Source organism: Pseudonaja textilis, chromosome 2 (assembly GCF_049901715.1).
Source record: "Pseudonaja textilis isolate UNSWEBS1 chromosome 2, rPseTex1.2, whole genome shotgun sequence".
Lineage (NCBI taxonomy): Eukaryota > Metazoa > Chordata > Lepidosauria > Squamata > Elapidae > Pseudonaja > Pseudonaja textilis.
In genome coordinates this window covers 250,075,952-250,094,764 of record NC_141991.1, presented here as the reverse complement: position 1 = coordinate 250,094,764, position 18,813 = coordinate 250,075,952, and positions in this window count along the sequence as shown.

Genomic DNA, 18,813 nt, shown 5'->3' with positions numbered 1-18,813 from the left:
GAGATAAAGATGGAAGCATTTAATGACAATAAGAAGGATACATATCAAGTTATTTCTTTGGGATCCTGAAAAAAAACACGGTACTGGCAGCTGGACACAGCCATATGTTTTCCACAATTGGCAGTAAAACCGCACAGTGGGAAATCTAAGCACACTCCTCCATGATTCTGAAAGTCATATATCTATGGACAAGTGCCACAGATTGCCTGGTCCTAGAGTGTCTTTCCAATTTTACATGGCTTCTTTTTGTGAAAAAAAAATTGAGGAGGCTGTTCTTTAGGCAAACTCCAAATTCCACTAGCTGTACAGTATTGACTTTCCTCCATAGTTCCATTTCCTATTTGTGCTGTTCGGTCCTTTTTTTAGGTTGACTTCATTCACAAAATGTGGAAGAATTTTATTTGGATAATCCAATAGGTAGTCCTGGTGGTATTTGGGGTGAGAATTTCCCCCCCAGCTTTGGAGAGAGAGGGGGGGAGGGAGAGAGGGAGGGAGAAAGGGAGGGAGAGAGAGAGAGAGAGAGAGAGAGAGAGAGAGAGAGAGAGAATGAATGAATGAATGAGAATGATGGTCTAGGTAGCTTCATTTCACCCATGATCAACTTACCCAGATTTTGGGGAGAAGGAAACTATTTGGACAACAGATATTGAATATGGTTAAAAGTAGACACACCCCATGAAGGCATGAACATAGGAAGGAAGATGTGAAAAGCATTCGCCTTTCTAACTTCAATTTCTTGAGTTAGAGCATGAATTTGGCAAGCTCCAGAAGACAGTAGAATGGCTTGCCTCCAGAAGTCATGGCTGCTCCATCACTGGAGATTTTCAAGAAGAGATTGGAGAGCTGAAATGGTATAGGGCAGGGGTCTCCAAACTTGGCAACTTTAAGACTTGTAGACTTCAACTCCCAGAATTCTCCAGCCACCTATTCTGGGAGTTGAGGTCCACAAATCTTTTAGTTGCCAAGTTTGGAGACCTCGGATATAGGGTATCTTTACTTGAACATGGAGTTCGATTAGAAGACTTCCAAGGTCCCTTCCAAGGTCCCTTATTTTGTAACTTGAGCTTGAAAATAAATAATGAAAGAGAAGAAAGGGCATTACCTTGATGGATCCCACTTAACTGCCCCTTCCCTCCTTCATTCAACCCTCCCTCACTCTTGTTAATGCTTTTCCTCTCCAACCCATCTGGTAGCTCCTCCCTGCTTCTACCAACATCTGAAAATCATGGTTCTCTATGCTGTTCACCTCCTGGGGACTAATTACATTTAGCTTGGGTTCTGTCAGCCTGGTGAGATATACCAGACAGGAAACACAGCCAGGTCAGCTAATTCTACTTTATGTGTCAGGTTACACAAACAGCATCTTCTTACAAGTCTGACGGTCAATCTGTCAAGCACCCGGGAAATCAGGAGATCCAGAAAGTTCAAATGGGTACAAAGATTTTATTGCAAGCTTAAGCTCTCTACAAAAATCTGAGCTATTAACAGCCCAAGCAAATTGGCGGTAGATAAGCATCACAGGAGTTTGAGGCGGGCTGGGCTTAGATCTCTTGTGGGTGTGAAGAAACTCATGACTGATGATGCATTTGACCCAAGGGGTGCGATTCAACTGGTGTAACAACCGGTTCAGTGAGCTCGCGCGCTCCACATTTTAAAAAGCTAATACTTACCTTCAACTGCAGCTGAAGAAAACAGCTGAGATTATGGCAAAGCACTCTAGTGCCTGAATCAGGTGTGCTATAACAAAAAAGACATAAAGCACAGGAAACAGCAGGGGTGGGTGGGAGGGCCCACGTGTTCATTGGAGCAAACCAGTCCAGAACCAGCTGATCATCAGAACAAGAAGTTCACCCAAACCAGTCCGAACTGGGCAAACCCCACCCCTGGTTTGAACTCCTCCTTCAGGTTCAGCCTGGTCATCTCCTACAGTATCTCTGCCCCCCTACATCTCTTTTACATGCCAGGAAACTAGAGAGGGTGTTTTCTCAGCCACTTGCCCCACCCACATCCCTGCTGCAAGCTAAGCTGTCTCTTATCCAACTGTCTTCCTTGGCTGCATCTCCCAAGATAATTTGCACATACCATTACACAATCAGACCAAACACAATTAGCCAGCTATGATCAAAACAATAGTTAAGGGGAAAGCGGGAGGAGGGAGAAATGAGAGTTGAGCCAAACAATGCCAGGATAGTGAATGCATATTTAGCTAGACCTGTAGCTAAATGTTAACAGAACGAAACCAGAACATCAATATGGAATACGTACTCCTATTGCACAGAGCCTATTGATCTGCCTATCCAAAGAGCATCAGTTTTATGTTAGTGGCATACAGTCAGCAGCATAATATAGATGCTGCGTCTGACCCATTGATGCCTTTCACTAAAGTGTGTGGAAGAGAACAGGAAGTCTAGCAGGGATGCCCATTAGTGTTAAGGAGGAAGACGGAGCTGTCAATTAGTGGCTGACAAAGGTGTTTTCCTTATGGGTTTCTTGGGAGGTAAGGAAGACAGTATCTGCAGGGGGTGGGGGGTTGCAATGAGACAGGCAACCTTGCAAAAATGCCTCACTGTCAAAGCAAGCAGGGGGGGGTCGTCCCTTGAATGAGTGTCAACACGGATGATTTAAAATGTGAGAAGACAATTGAGTTGAGCATAAACCCCAGGAAGGGAAAAATGTCTTGCCTGAACAGACTAACATTCTGTAAGTCATCCATAGTGAATGCTGTGCAGGCCATGCTTGTAAAGACTCACTGCACTGGTGAGATCACGCTTAGAATATTACTCTTAAGAAAGGGGTCGGCATCCTTAAACACTCAAAGAGTCACAAAGTTCCTAACAAGAGCCCCCCCCCTTCAATTCTGAAGCAAACCAGAAGTCCAGTTCACCCACCATAGAGTCTGCTTCTAGTGTGGCATCTTTCTTCCTCTGCCTACCGGAAGTCTGGTTCCCCCACCATAGAGTCTCCTCCTAGTGCAGTGTCCTTTTTCCTCTGTTGACTGGAAATCCAGTTCCCTACCATAGAGTCTCCTTTTAGCAGATCATCCTTTTTCCTCTACCTGTCCTAACTAATAGCCCTATCAATTGATTGGCAACAGGGAGCCTCAGCAGAGGGATGAAAGAGCACATGTGGCTCCAGAGCTGCGGGTTGCTGACCCCTGCTCCAGGAGATGACCAGGCTGAGCCCAAGGAGAGATCAAATGCATCATCGGTCATGAGTCTCTTCAAGCCCGCAAGAGATCTAAGTCCAGCCCACCCTGAATTCCTTCCACCGTTATCTCCCACTAATTTCCCTTGACTGTCAGTTGTTCAGATTCTTAAGAGGGCTTAAGCCTGCCATAAATCTTTATACCTATTTGAACTATCTGGATCTCCTGATTTTCCTTGCGCTTGACTATTATATTCAATTCTGTTCATCGTGGTACAAAAAAAAAAATGGTATTGAGACTGGTAAAGAGTTCAGAGAAAAGCAACAATGATAAGGAGGCCAAACCATAAAATGACAAGTTGTAGAAAGTAGGTATGTCTAACAAAGAGAAGGAGTAGGGGCCATACGCATTCTTTATTTATTGATTAAACCTTTGGCCCTATCAAAGTGCAAAGTTCCAGAAACAAATTATTACTAAAAAAAATGATAAAAACAATTTAAAATGGAATTGGAATAAAATACGATTAAAAATGAAACTGGAATAAAATACAGTCTAAAATGAAATTGGAATAGAATGCAATAATTTAAGATATAGATAAAATATGATAAAATTATCTTGGTGGGGGGGGATCACCCCTGCAATTTACCCCAATCAGTCCCACATATGCAGCTCTCAACTGAATCATTTTGCTGAAGTACTGGGCTATGTTAAATGTTATTTTCAGATTCTGGCCGCACATAAGGTAAGTTGTTTTCATATGGTAAAACATATCAGCCTAAAGGTCGTGTGATAGCAACTGGAGGGGCTGTCACATAGAAGGGGTCAATCTATTCTCTAAAGCATCTGAGAGCAGCACAAGAAACAGTGGGTGGAAGATCATTGAAAAGAATTCCAACTTAGAATTAAGGAGTAATTTCCTGACTGTGAGAACAATTAATCAGTGGAAAGGCTTAACTTTCGAAGTTGTGGGTGCTCCATCACTGGAGATTCTCAAGAAGACACTGGACAGCCCTTGGTTCAGAATGATACAGGGTCTTCTGTTGAGCAGAGAATTAGACTAGAAGACCTCCAAGGTCCCTTCCAACTCTGTTATTCTGCTTTGTTTCCAACAATGATCCTTCAAAATCAGAGCAAAAACTCCACTCCAAAGAATGAGACAATGGGAAAAACTTAAAAGCTAGTGCTGAAAAATATTTTGTCATTGGATATAGAAGGTTGCAAGTCCATACTCCACTGATATCTCAGTGCGGGTGTCCATTTGAGGAGAGCAGAAGGTCATCACGTGTGTGGCTTCTCCTCACACATCTCACCAGGGCTAGAATTCGGATGTCAGTCCTGAAACGGCCAGCCTAACTTCAAGAGAAATTCGGGCCTTATCCTGTTCTTGGTTTAAGAATGTAAATCACTCTTATGGGTTTATTAGTTTGATGTATTAATTACTCAATCTTTTGTAGCACTTCCGTTGCAAAGGATTTTAGGGATCATTCTACCATTTTTAGGGCTTTAGGGATTACTCTACCATTTTTATCTGTTTTCATCCCAAATTGATAAGAAAAATGTTATTTTGATCTTTAACAGTCTTAGAGGCAAAAAGAAGGATTTAGAGGGCTACTTTTTGCTTTGGTTTACCTCATAAATCACAGTATATATCAGAGTTGGATCATAAGAAGAGGAAGAGATTTAGGATAGACACTTTCTAGAATCTCTCAGGGTGTATCTATTAGGGGGGAGATATAATATAGTTTAGTCTGGCAAGATTCCGTCTGTATAGTAACCTCAAAAACAGGTAGTCCTTGATTTACCAAGATTTGTTTAGTGACCAAAGTGACAACAGCAATGAAAAATTGACTTTGTTTTTCACACTTACAACTGTTGCAGTATCCCCATGATCATATGATAAAAATGTTTCAAGATGCTTAGCAACTGACTCACATTTACAACAGTTGCAGTGTCCTGCGGACATGCGATCGCCTTTTGTGAGAAGCGAGGTCAACGGGAAACCCAGAATCGCTTAACAACCGTGTGACTAACTTAACAGCTGCAGTGATTCACTTAACAACTGTGGCAAGAAAGGTCATAACATGAGGCAAAGCTCACTTAACAACGTTCTCATCGAGCCACAGAAATTTTGGACTCAATTATGGTTGTAAGTCAAGGATTACCTGTTTTTATTTTTAATTTAAATCAGATTTTATTGTGTACATTTTTAATGTATTTTCCTTTTTAGTTTTTGAATTTATGATATATGCACCTGGGGGTCACTATGTGAGATGACAGTTATATATGATTGTTTCCTAGTATGACTTGATTTCTTATTTGTACCCTAAAACTATCATTAAGTGTTGTACCTTATGATTCTTGATGAACGTATCTTTTCTTTTATGTACACAGAAAGCATATGCACCAAAGACAAATTCCTTGTGCGTCCATTCACACTTGGCCAATAAAGAATTCTATTTAAATATGACAGATACATAAATAAATAAACATAATTAAAAAGACATCCCTTTCCCAGACATTTGAAAACTCTGTTATTAGCCGTGGTTGACTAGTGATGGTTCGCAAGCACCAATATTAAAACCAATTCACTTTATTATCTACCGCCCGGTAATTAGGAACATGTTTGTATTGATTTATTTACAAAAATATTTTAAATGCTCATTAAACACAACAATCTTCCTGCCATGATATAAATAGCTAATCAATATACACCAAATCAGAAGCCCGTCTTCAGCTTTTCACAGTAGAATATTCTCTCTTCTAACCCTCCCATGCAGTTTGTTAACTTCTAAATGTGTCATGAAATACAATTAAGAGTCAGCATGGGGCTAGAGGAGTAGTGAAAAGCCTGAGACAGGTGCATTGTGCAAGTTCCATCTAGTGTGAAAAATATCTCAGCTAATTACGGGGAGAGATGTGCAAATACAAAAAGGAAGGTTGAAGGTCACACACACATCCACCAGAAGTGAAGTGGACACTCGCACATTTCAATCAGAAATTGGCCTACAAAGGAGGACATCTCTATGAAATGTAGAACTATAAATTTTAGGAAAATAGTGTGTTCTTCAGCATATTATGGTTATACTTGAAAAAAAATTCCACTTGGATTACTCAGTGTTTTCAATAAGGGTTAAAAGGAAATCTATAAGATTTTAGGTTGACCGTTCCTGGTTCGGTTGACCATTCCTGTCTCCAAATCAATATTGACTTTTGGTCACGACACGGACTAGTCCTTGAAATATTATTGGCAAGAATTTTGAAGTTCTTTTACTATAGCCTTATTCCTGGGGGACTTCAACTAATAATCTTCTGGTTTCTAGACTTCCACCATAACTCCTACATCAGACTGAGTCTCTCCCTTCCTCTCTCCCTTCTTTCCTTCCTTCCTTCCTTCCTTCCTTCCTTCCTTCCTTCCTCCCTCCCTCCCTCCCTCCCTCCCTCCCTTCCTTCCTAGAATATAGATCATAGAATAGTAGAGTTGGAAGGGACCTTAGAGATCTTCTAGTCCAAACCCCTATTCAAGCCGATGATCCTATATCATTCCAGGCAAATTATTGTCCAGTCTCTTTTTGAAAGCCTGCAGTGATGGAACATCCACAATTTCTGAAGGCAAGCTGTTCCACTGGTTGATTGCTCTCATTGTTAGGACATTTCTCCTTAGTTCTAGGTTGCTTCTCTCCTTGGTTGGTTTCCATCCATTGCTTCTTGTCCTGCCCTCTGATACTTTGAAAAATTGTTTAACCAACCTTCCTTCCTTCCTTCCTTCCTTCCTCCCTCCCTCCCTCCCTCCTTCCCTCCCTCCCTCCTTCCCTTCCTCCCTCTTTCTCTTCCCTCCCTCTGTCTCCTTCCTCCCTCCCTCCCTCCCTCTGTTCCCTTCCTTCCTTTCTTCCTTCCTTCCTTCCTTCCCTCCCTTCTTCCTTCCTTCCTGTCTTCTTCCTCCCACCCTCCTTCAGTTCCTCCCTCTTTCTCCTCCCTCCCTCTTTCTCCTCCTTCCCTCCCTCTTTCTCCTCCTTCCCTCCCTCTTTCTCTTCCCTCCCTCCCTCCGTCTTCTTCCTCCCTCCCTCCCTGTGTCGCCTTCCTTTCTTCCTTTCTTCCTTCCTTCCTTCCTCTTCCTTCCTCCCTCTTCTTCCTCCCTCCCTCTCTCCCTGTCTCCTTCCTTCCTTCCTTCCTTCCTTCCTTCCTTCCTTTCCTTCCTTCCTTCCTTCCTTCCTTCCTTCCTTCCTCCCTCCCTCCCTCCCTCCCTCCTTCCTTCCTCCTTCCTTCCTTCCTTCCTTCCTTCCTTCCTTCCTTCCTTCCTTCCTTCCTTCCTTCCTTCCTTCCTTTTATTATTGCCAACATATACCATAAATTTGTTCATTACTGTCAACATTGACATAAATTTCCAATGAGGTAAAGACAAGATGGGTTGCTTTTTGTTTTCCCCATCCCCTCCCTCCATCCCTCCCTTCCTTTTATTACTGTCAACCTAGACTATACATTTGTTCATTACTGTCAAATTTCCAATGAGGGGAACACAAGATGGAATGTTGGTTTCTCCCTCCCCCTCCTCCCTCCCTCCTTTCTTCCCTCCTCCATTCCTTCCTCCCTCCCTCCCTCTCTCCCTCCCTTCCTTCCTTCCCAGCGCAAATTGCTTACAAACCACTTCCCTATTTCTACCAAGGAAACTCTATGGACACGGTCATGGGGCGACTAGGAACTGACCTTCCATAGAAAGAAAATTACTCAGGTCGCCTTTTAACATTTAAATTGTAAATTGCCCGTACCGTTTTCATTATTTATCTATAACCCAGGAGGGAGAGAAAAGACTCGGCTTCTATTCACCGAGGTCCTTATTAAAACATCTTTTGTTGAGCGGGGCTTGCTTAAAAGCTGCCTCTTAGTTTAAAGCAACATTTTTCAAAGTAAATGAGAAAACAAACCAGCCAGCAAATGTTCCCCTTTAAGTGCCTGGGTGTCTCTTAGAAGCAGCTTATCAAGTTTCTAGACAGAGGCACTAGACAGATGAAAAGGAGGGGTGGGGCGTGTGGTTGCTAGGTGACAATTCATACATTTCCCAAAGTAGCCAACACCTCAATGATTATTCCTGTTAACAAAACAAAAACAAAAAACAATGATTTCCCCCTTTCCTTCGTTTTTGTTTAAATCTTTTCTCTTCCCCACATACAAATTGGAATCTAAACATAGGCTGGTTCTGAAGTCCTTCCCCAAAAGGGGTTAATAATCCCTCTTGCTTTTAGCAAGTAATCATTTTTTTTTCTCTCAAACTGATCCAAATTCTCACCAATCAGACTTTGTCCTTATTAGTCCTGGGGGAAGCCGTGGAATCACCAAGTTTACAGCTTGCTTTGAGGTTTATAGGGTATTGAAAATGGTGTCACTCTGCTAAATGGTTCTAGGGCATTGAGTATATCTGTGCCCACATCCAATTGCTTTACATTGGTGCTAGTTACAACTGTGGGAAGCTGGATTGCCCCCTTTCTTTCTAGGAGGAGGAGAGTAGGGAGCCAGGGAGGAAGAAAGGTAGAAGGAGGGAGGAACAGAGGAAGGAAGGAAGGAAGGAAGGAAGGAAGGAAGGAAGGAAGGAAGGAAGGAAGGAAGGAAGGAAGGAAGGAAGAGGGACCCAGATGATTTGGGGCATTATGCTGACTTTGTAAACCACTTAGAGAGGACTGTAAAGCACTGTGAAATGGTATTGTAGAAAGTTAGCACCCACCCCTCCTAGAAGAATGAAGTATTTTGAGAAATATTTAAAAAGGCAGAATATTATATTTCCCTAAAGGAGAAACATGTTTCGAAAGACAGAAACTCAGAGCCCCAGCTCCCTGCCCACAAACAGATACTAAGCTGAGACCAGTTTTTAGAAATGCAGATTTGCTAATCCATTACTTCCAGCAGCAAGGTGTGGACAAAGGTAGAAGTAGCTGTCAGCCCCTTCATTGCATCAGCACACTTCAACCAAACTTGACTTCAAGACACTCATAAGAGCCCCATGGGAGTCTGACAGCAACCAATAAAATACATGCCCTTGCCACAGGAACAGGAAGCTCAAGGGCAAGGCCCAAGAGAGGGTACAAATAGCCCTCACTCTCCACTTCATGTGGTCAGCTGCCCAGGACCTCAAACCTATGTGGTCCCGTCCATCAATAAACCATCTTTCCAATCAACGTCCATGTTTCCAGTGTCCTTCTCCCAGCTTGGAACTTGGAAATGAAAGGAAAAGGAAAACAGTAGCTAAGCTTTTGAATGGCTGGTCTAAAACTGGATCTCTGTAATGACAATAAGCAGTATGAACTTTTTGTCAAATATATTTTGACAGAACAATATGGCTAACTCAAAGGTTTAGGGTTGACCCCCAAACAATTCTGAGGACATTACTGGCTAAAATGAACTCGTTTGAAACATAACACTCCTTATGATTTAGCTATTTGCAAAACATTCTAGCCATTCTTGATATGACCATCAAACAGGACCAGGAACCATTCAGAGAGCAAGAATAGATCAACTAATCACAAGATATGGTTCTTCTGCCTTATCTTCAATCAATCAGGAACCCATCAATAGCATGGTATGAAGTATCAATGGATGCCAGTCAATCAAGATACTTCTGATCAGTCCCAATTGTGAGAAGAGTACATTTTCCTATTATGAAGTTGGATCCAATGAAAGTTAAAATCCTTATACATCCAAGCCACATATCCAGTTCTTTTTCACCTCTGCCTGTAGAAGAAGGAGTGGCAGAACCTGGGGGTGGAATGAAAAGGGGGAATCAGCCTAAAACCATTAAGATAAGAGAAAAGCATGCCCATGTCTAATTATCTAAGTGCTAGAGCCCACTGTAACTACATAGCCAAAAAGGCATTAAGAGTTGTTAACTTAATCCTACGTAGCTTTTTCTCTAGTAATATTACACTCCTAACTAGACCATACAGAACATTTTCTAGACCAATACTTGAATACAGCTCATCAGTCTGGAACCCACATTACGTATCTGATATTAACACAGTTGAGAAAGTCCAGAAATATTTCACAAGAATAGTTCTCCACTCCTCTACTCGTTGCAGAATACCTTATGCCACCAGACTCAAAATTCTAGACCTAGAAAACCTAGAACTACTCCGCCTTTGCTCCGATCTAAGTATAGTATATAAAATCATACATTGCAATGTCCCACCTGTCAATGAATACTTCAGCTTCAACCATAACAATACAAAAGCACACAATAGTTACAAACTCAAGGTTAACCGCACCAAACTTGACTGCAGGAAATACGACTTCAGCAACAGAGTGGTCAATGTCTGGAATACTCTACCTGACTCTGTGGTTTCTTCCCCAAACCCCAAAAACTTTAACCTTAGACTGTCTTCTATTGACCTCACCCCTTTCCTAAGGGGTCTGTAGGGGGCGTGCATAAGTGCACCAACGTGCCTACCGTCTCTGTCCTATTGTTTTTATTTTTCTTATATGTATCCATTTCATGTATTCATAACTATGTTTATACTTATACCTGTTATTTAATACTTGCTTGACAAAATAAATAAAATTAAAAAACGTTATTAGTGTTGCTTTTCAGGAGATTGGCAAAACAATTGTTTGTCTGAGTCTGAATCAATTGTTCTAAATCAAGGATACAGATGTTGATCTTGGATTCTTTGATATCGATGAAGACATAAACATTTTACATCTCCTGTGATGACCTGGTGCATGGCATAGACATAACATAGGCAGCTGGCAGTTCAAATCGCTCCTTTGTTGCTTCAAATTTCCCCAAATGCTCCCACTTTTCTGGCAAGTTCCTGAGCAAAGTGATAACAAACCCCCACTCATACCTCAAGCAGCCTCTGGCTGCAAACAGTCCAGCCCAGTCCAGCCCAATGCTATGAGCACCACAGCTGCTGTGATGACCCAGGGTGGGATACAAAAGCAACAAAGTCACAAAAACAGGTGAAATCCCTTTAATTCCTTCAACTTGGCTTCAAAGCTCCAATTATCATTGACTGGAGAAAAAACTCCCCCACAAACAGTTGCAAAAAGGAAGAAATGCTGTTCAAACTCAAAATACATATAAATTATAAATAGAAAAAAACAACACAAACCACACTGAAGCAATTAATGAGACAAAGCAGGATAAGGACTTGAAGACATCTATAGATATTGAAATACACACACTGGGAAGGATGCCAGAACTCAGATAAGAACTGACAGACTAGAAATATTTTCATGTTTTGCTTCCAGCACTGGACCATGCACAGTTTGTCCTTTTAAACAGTCCTCACAGCTGCAGCCCATGAAGGTCATCAGGGCCCCTTCCTCCCCCATAGACCACACCATTCACGTTTCTCCCTGATCCTCTCCTCCCTGCATGCCCTAAGATGAAGAGGGGATGGGCCTGGATCTTCTTCTGACTGCCCAGCTGGCCTGTGCCCCTCCCCAGTTTCCTCCACAACCTCCAGAGCCACATTTCCACTCTGTATCGGCTGTTCTTGCTCTCCCTTTTGAGTCAGACACCAACATGGGCATGACAGATGCAAAGCAAGAAATCCAGCAGGGCAAGTCAAAGAGTCCAGGAATCAAAGAAGCAAGGCAAGTATCCAGAAATCCAGAAAGAACACAGGGAATACAGCAAAGTTCAAATTTCAACACTCAACACTTCATAAATTCAGCATTTGTTCCCCTCCCCCCGGTGTCTCCTTAAGTCTCAGCCCTCAGATATGCCTTGTGAAGAGGGGTGAAGAAGAGCTCCTCCTACTAGCTGGGTCAGTCTGTGTTGTTCTTGCCTTCTCTCTACTCTCAGTGCTCAAGGATCAAGAGGGAGTAGTCCTTGCTCATTGCCGGAGCTCTGCCTCTCATGTTCACTTCTTAGCCTCTCTTGGTCATCCTGTCCCCATTCCTCCCTGCCTACAAGCCATTCCAATCCTGAAAGGCCCTGGTTGACTGGGCCTGCTCCTCCCCATTTTCCTTCGAAGCCAACAAAGCTGCCGCTTCAATCTCTGAAGGCTCTAGTTCCAGCTCATCTTCCTCCCAAGATTCAGGCTCTGACAGGGGCAGCCTATTCATTTAATGCATGACGTCAGGCTCCAAAAACCAAGAATGACACATGGAGTTACTTCTAAACAATTTCCTTTATTGCAAGATCCAATCTGGGTTGGTGACCAGGACCACGTGTTTACTCTTCCGAGCTTTCAGATTCATGCTGGGTCCCATCCTCAGAGAATTTCTCTCTACTGGAAGATGTGCTTGGGCTAGCCTATAAGTTATATTTATGTGGTGCCTCCCTATTGGTTGATTGGTGTGTTGATGGCCGGCGATTGACTGTTGTTTACTTGTGCTTCCAAGCCTTCCTATGTACTTGATAAGCTGGGGCTAAAACAACACTTTTGTTGACTGAGAAGTGTCCTGTTTCCCAGACTTCAATCATTTCCCTGGCTGTTTTTATACTTGCATGGCCAACAATCTTAGTAGTTGTTTAGTTTAGTTTAGTTTTAGTTTACTTTTTTGTCATTGCACCTCATACAACAAAATCAAACACCATCTTCAATGCACATCATGACCATGAAAATAAACACAAACACACATCCTTTACACTCCACACACTGAATTGAAAACCCCGACATCACACCAACACTGCACCATATAGTAGAATTCAACAGAGCTACTGCCCTGGGATAGAAGCTGTGGAATTGAATGTACGTAATTTCCTTTATTGTTCCTCACCTATCAACAGAAATCTTGCTAAATTCAAGAAATGACTGGCAACATTTAAGACAGACTCTGAGAATTGCAAGGGAGGAGCCATCTTAACTCTCTTCCTCCCAACCAAACTTTACTGTCTCTTGGTCCTCTGCAATGCAGCCCCTCCCTTCTGGGAATCCAGCCTACATTCCACTACATCATGATTAACTATACTGTACAAGGAATTGCAGAACTTTCAAGCATTTTTCAAGCTAAAAGATTCATCATTAAGCCCTAGTAGAAGACTGTATCTGATTTCCCCAAATAGCTGGTTGGAATGACGTGCAGTTTTTCACCCTCTGAAATAATTAAAGGGAAAAGAAGAAGACCTTTGAGCTATATAGCTGACATTTGTGGAACTCTTTTGTTTACAGCACAAGGCCTTTAACCTCTGTTCCCCTTTTCCATTAATATGTTTTTCAAGACTGGGATTGCATTTACTGCGAGACTGTTTATTAATGTATTTGCACATGTCTTTTCTGGATTCATTTAATGCAATGCAATTGAAAAGAACACTTGTAAGCAGTGGTAGGTATCTACTGTGTGCCATTTTACCAGAGAGGTAAACACCTGTAATAATCTAATGGCATTTGAACCTCAATAGGCCCACAAAGAAATCTTCTCTCACTTCTTCTTTTTATGCAGCCAGAAGGAATGGTATTTTAACTACCCTAAATAGAATCAGAGCATGCAAACAGGTTGCCAAGTAACAGATCTGAACAAAATACGTCTATTCAAAATAAAGAATGGCAGAGATAGGTGATTCTGCTTTTAGTCCAGTTTTGTCTGTAGCAAGAGCAAAGCTACCCCATTAATTTGACACTAAAAAAATTCCTTTTGTATTAAGAAGAATAGAGCCCACAAATTATTTCTTTCTGTGAGGACTGTGTTGGTCCTGTGTCGCAAATCTATATACAAACTAGCTCAATACCCGTGCTTCGCTACGAAGCTATGTGACCGGGCTTAGTTTTGGGGGAAGAAAATAACGGGAAAAAATTGTGCCTCTGCCTACCAGCATCCATCGGTATACGTCTGGCTAGCATCCTGTCAGTGTGTGACAGAGTTGAGGGCTGTTTGGAAACTGAAGTGGTATTTGCTGTCTGAGCAAGAAGGAGACAACAAGGAGCCTGTGCGTGGCTTAGCTCAGCTGTTCTGTGCTAAAGCTGCTTGGTGCTGTGAAACTAAAACCTAAACAAAAACTCCTGTCCTCTGCTTGTGTTTTGCATTTGGAAGAGGTTTCTTTTCGGGTGGGGAGGGAGAATAATAATATAGGAAATACTAATGCCCTGATGGTCATTTTGAAATCTTTTCTTAGTGAGCACCTAGAAGCCAAGAGGAACATACGTGCCACATTTCAAGCTTGTAGGCTTTACGGAGATTTTGTGATGACGCGTGAGGGGTATTTTGCTTATATAGATAGATAGATAGATGAACATCTAAATTACCAGCAGATCAAGAATGGGATTGCAAGTTTGGCAATGGGCAAAGTTAGAGAACCCTCTGTCAAGTAGGTAAGAAAAATAAACTGGTTTTGCATATTATAAAGGAAGAGCACTGAGTCCAAGGGGAAAGCTGGCTTTAAGCCAAAACACCTGCAGGATTCAAAACAAGATGTTTTGCACATTTTCTACTAAAGCTGAGCAAATATTCTAATTTAAAGATAAACTCAGTCTCTGGGTTAAAGTGGCTCTCCAGATGGAATTGGTAAGTGGGGATGCAATAATAATGTATTATATGGGGGTGGGGTGGGTGCCTCTGAAATTAACTCAGATGCTTTAGATCAGGGGGTGTCCAATTCACATCATCACGATGGTGTCACGGAGTGTATCAGGACTTTTTTCCCCTTCGCTCAACCGGGTGTGGGCGTGGCCATCGCGTAATGCATCCAGTTCTCAGGCTGGGAATTTGACAGCTCTTCTTTAGATGCTTTCATGTACGCAAAGGCATAGCTTTTCTCCGCCTGTTTCAATAGGCAAATGAAGTCAGATGGATTTGTAACAGGTTAACAGAGTTGGAAGGGGCCTTGTAGCAGCGGTGAGATTCAATTTTTTTTTTTTACTACCAGTTCTGTGGGTGTGGCTTGGGCGTGGCAGGGGAAGGATACTGCAAAATCTCCATTTCCACACCACTCCTGGGGGATGGATACTACAAAATCCCATTCCCTCCCCACCCCACTGACCTGCTTTCCAGCTCCATTCTCCTGTGCGGGGCAACAAAAGAAGACCCAGCCAATCAGCTGGGACTCAATGGGAGGCAGAGAATAGATGGGGGCGGGGCCAGTCAGAGACAGTATTTGCTGATTCTCCAAACTATTTATTGATTTGATTTGATTTGTCAATCGCTTACAAGATAATAGTTATAAGTATATACTTCGTTATGAATACATGAAATGGGTACATATAAGAAAAATAAAAGAAACAATAGGACAGGGACGGTAGGCACATTGGTGCGCTTATGCATGCCTCAAACTACTCAAAAATTCAAACTACTCAAACTGCTCAAAATTTCCGCTACCGTTCTCCAGAACTGGTCAGAACCTGCTGAATTACCACCCCTGCTGCAGACTTCTCCTGCTGACTGCTGGCTACCTGAAATTTGGCAGTCCACATCTCACTAGGCTCAAGGTGGACTCAGCCTTCCCTCCTTCCGAGGTGGGTAAAATCAGGACCTAAATTGTTGGGGGCAATATGCTGACTCTGTAAACCACTTAGCGAGGGCTGTAAAGCATTATGAAGAGGTGTATAACTATAAGTGCTATTGCTATTATTTCTTTCAATTAAAACTCTTCAAAAATGTTACCAGGAAATGTATGATTACATCCATGGGTTCCCCTCATATGCCCCCTCAGAAGTTTGTGGGATGCTTCATCACTGGAGGTCTTTAAAAAGAGACGGGACAGCCAATTTGTCTAAAAAGGTACAGGGTTTTCTTTCTTGACCAGGGAACTGGACTAGAAGAGCTCCAAGGTCCCTTCCAACTCTGTTACTCTGTCCCCAAGCAGCATGCCTCAAACATCTCCCGTAGCGTACAAAAATGGAAAGAAGAAGCCAGCGCCGTTGTCATAAAGCAAAACAGAATTCCACACTCTATCAACACATTTATTTCCAAGATTGTTTGTAGTCCCCAATGAAACACCAGGAGTCATTTTCCTTCCAACTGTGCTCTTTTCTGTACTCTTCACAATAGCATTATCAACTTTTCTCTGAATAAATAAGACTCCATCAGCAACTTGTTTTGAGAAGATCTACGAGGTTCTTTCCAAATGTTGAATGTGCCTCAGTTTGAAGTAGGAGGGGGAAAAAAAAGCTTTGGTTGTTACAAGCAGAATAAATCTTTTTCTCAGCTCTAGGGAACTTCTGACAAATGGCGAGGGGCAATAGAGAGTTTGATTTTTCAATATCCTGCTTCAATTTCTCTGACTGATTTTGATCTATGCCTCGTCAATCCAACCAGATTCTCAGCAGTTCACAAGAAATAGGAATAGCATTTAAAAAGCAGTAATGTAATAGAATGTCCACGACAAAAATAAAGGTTCGCCTCGCACATGCGTGCTCGACGATTCTGGCTCTAGGGGGCGGTGCTCATCTCCGTTACAAATCCGAAGAGCCAGCGCTGTCCAAAGATGTCTCCATAATCATGTGGCCAGCATGACTAAATGCCAAAGGTGCACAGAACACTGTTACCTTCCCACCAAAGTGGTCCCTATTTTTCTACTTGCATTTTTACATGCTTTCGAACTGCTAGGTTGGCAGAAGCTGGGACAAGGAACGGAAGCTCACTCCATTATGTGGCGCTGGGGATTCAAACCGCCAAACTGCCGACCTTTCTGATCGACAAGCTCAGCGTCTTAAGCCACTGAGCCACCGCATCCCTTGTATGTCCATGATAAGACCCAAAATTTGGCTCTGCTGCTTGAGCTCTGGAGCTCCCACAGGGTCCTGCAATGTTGAGGGTAGCTAATAGGATAAGAAAATTAAAAATTCTTACCTCCAGGCTGCCCATCATTTTGGTTGATAATTTTTAACTTTTTCTTCTGCTTGTATTTTAGAACTTTTAACTTTTTATTCTACTGTAAGCCACCCAGAGTCGTTGTATTAATGAGAGGGGCAGTATAGAAATTTAATAAATAAATAAGAATTTACAAAAATGAAAACCTCAACAAAACACAAAAATGAAATCATAGTAACAACAACAGCAGCCGTAATAATTGTTATGAACAGTTCTGTCTTCATAGATCTCCTAACAAAGCATGCTAGTGGTGTTATTAGTGTTGTTGTTTTTTGCTGTTGGCAAAATAATTGTTTGTCTGAGTCTGAACCAATTGTTCTAAATTGAGGATGCAGATGTTAGAATAGAATAAAAAAGAAAAACAGAGTTGGAAGGGACCTTGGAGGTCTTCTAGTCCAACCCTCTGCTTAGACAGGAAACCCTACACCACTGCAGACAAGTGGTTATCCGATCTCTTCTTCAAAACTTCCAGGGTTGGAGCATTCACAACTTCTAGAAGCAAGTCATTCCACTGATTAATTGTTCTAACTGTCAGGAAAGGATGTTCGTCTTGGATTCTTGAACATTAATGAAGATATAAACATTTTAAGTCTCTGGATGTTGGGCGGCATATGTATTTAATACATCATGTCAGGTTCCCCAAACCAAGAAAGATAGGTGGACTTACTTCTAAACAATTTCCTTTATTGCAAGATCCAATCTGGGTCACTCACTTGGACCAGAGGTTTTGGGAATGACAACGACAGCCATAATAATTCCTTTGAACATCTCAGTCTTCACAGATCTCCTAAAAACATTCACTTTTTAAATAATTCTCAGAATACTAATAACAGAATAACAGAGTTGGAAGGGACCTTGGAGGTCTTCTAGTCCAACCCCCTGCTCAAGCAGGAGACCCTATATCATTCAGGACAAACGGCTGTCTAGTATCTTTTTAAATACCTTCAGTGGTGGGACACCCACAACTTCTGGTGACAAGTTGTTCCACTGGTTGATTGTTCTCACTGTTAGGAAATTTCTCCTGAGTTCTGGGTTGGATCTCTCCTTGGTTAGTTTCCATCCGTTGCTTCTTGTCCTGCCTTCAGCGGCTTTGGAGAGTACATTGTTCCCTTCTTCTTTGTGGCAGCCCCTCAAAGAGTGGGACGTTGCTATCGTGTCATCCTTAATCCTTCTCTTTCATAGACTGGACGTACCTGGTTCCTGCAACCGTGTTGTTTCACTTTGCCCACTCCAATCTGAGCCTTGAGCAATCTTGTATAACAGTCAGAATCTTCTAGACATGTAACATTCAGGTCTCCTCAGGTGGTTTTGCAAAGTCCGATCCGAAGTACAAGGCAATCCAAGTTGCTTTTTGAAGCAAGGCACGTTCCTCTTGACGAGAACTCGGTTGCCTTCACACTCCAAATGGCCTCATCAGAATGAATCAAAGCATCCTTCAAAGGCCTGATGTCTCCCTTAAACTTATCTTATGAAGGGTTGAAGGTCCCCCGTGGTTCTGAAATCGGAAATGATGGCTCTGTAATGAGAATGGACAATTAGGGTCTGAAAAGGGGAGCTGGAGAGGTGACCTTCAAGAGCAAACAAACAAGATGGCTTGCTGTGAGACCTTCTTTCTTTCTCTCTGTCTTTCTTTTCTAAAGGCACCTGAGTGCATCTCAGATGGACCTCATGCTGGATAATGTGTGTAAAAAGTTCTCTCTGTGTGTTTTTCTCTCCATCTCTCTCTCCACCTCTCCGTCTTCCTTTCTCTCTCCATCACCCCTCTCTCTCCATCTCTCTCTCTCTCTCCATCACTCTCTCTCCCCGTCTCTCTCTCCATCTCTGTCTCCCTTTCTCTCTCTCCCTCTCTCTCTCTCCCCCCTCTCTCTCCATTACTCTCTCTCCTTGTCTCTCTCTCCATCTCTGTTTCCCTTTCTCTCTGTCTCCCTCTC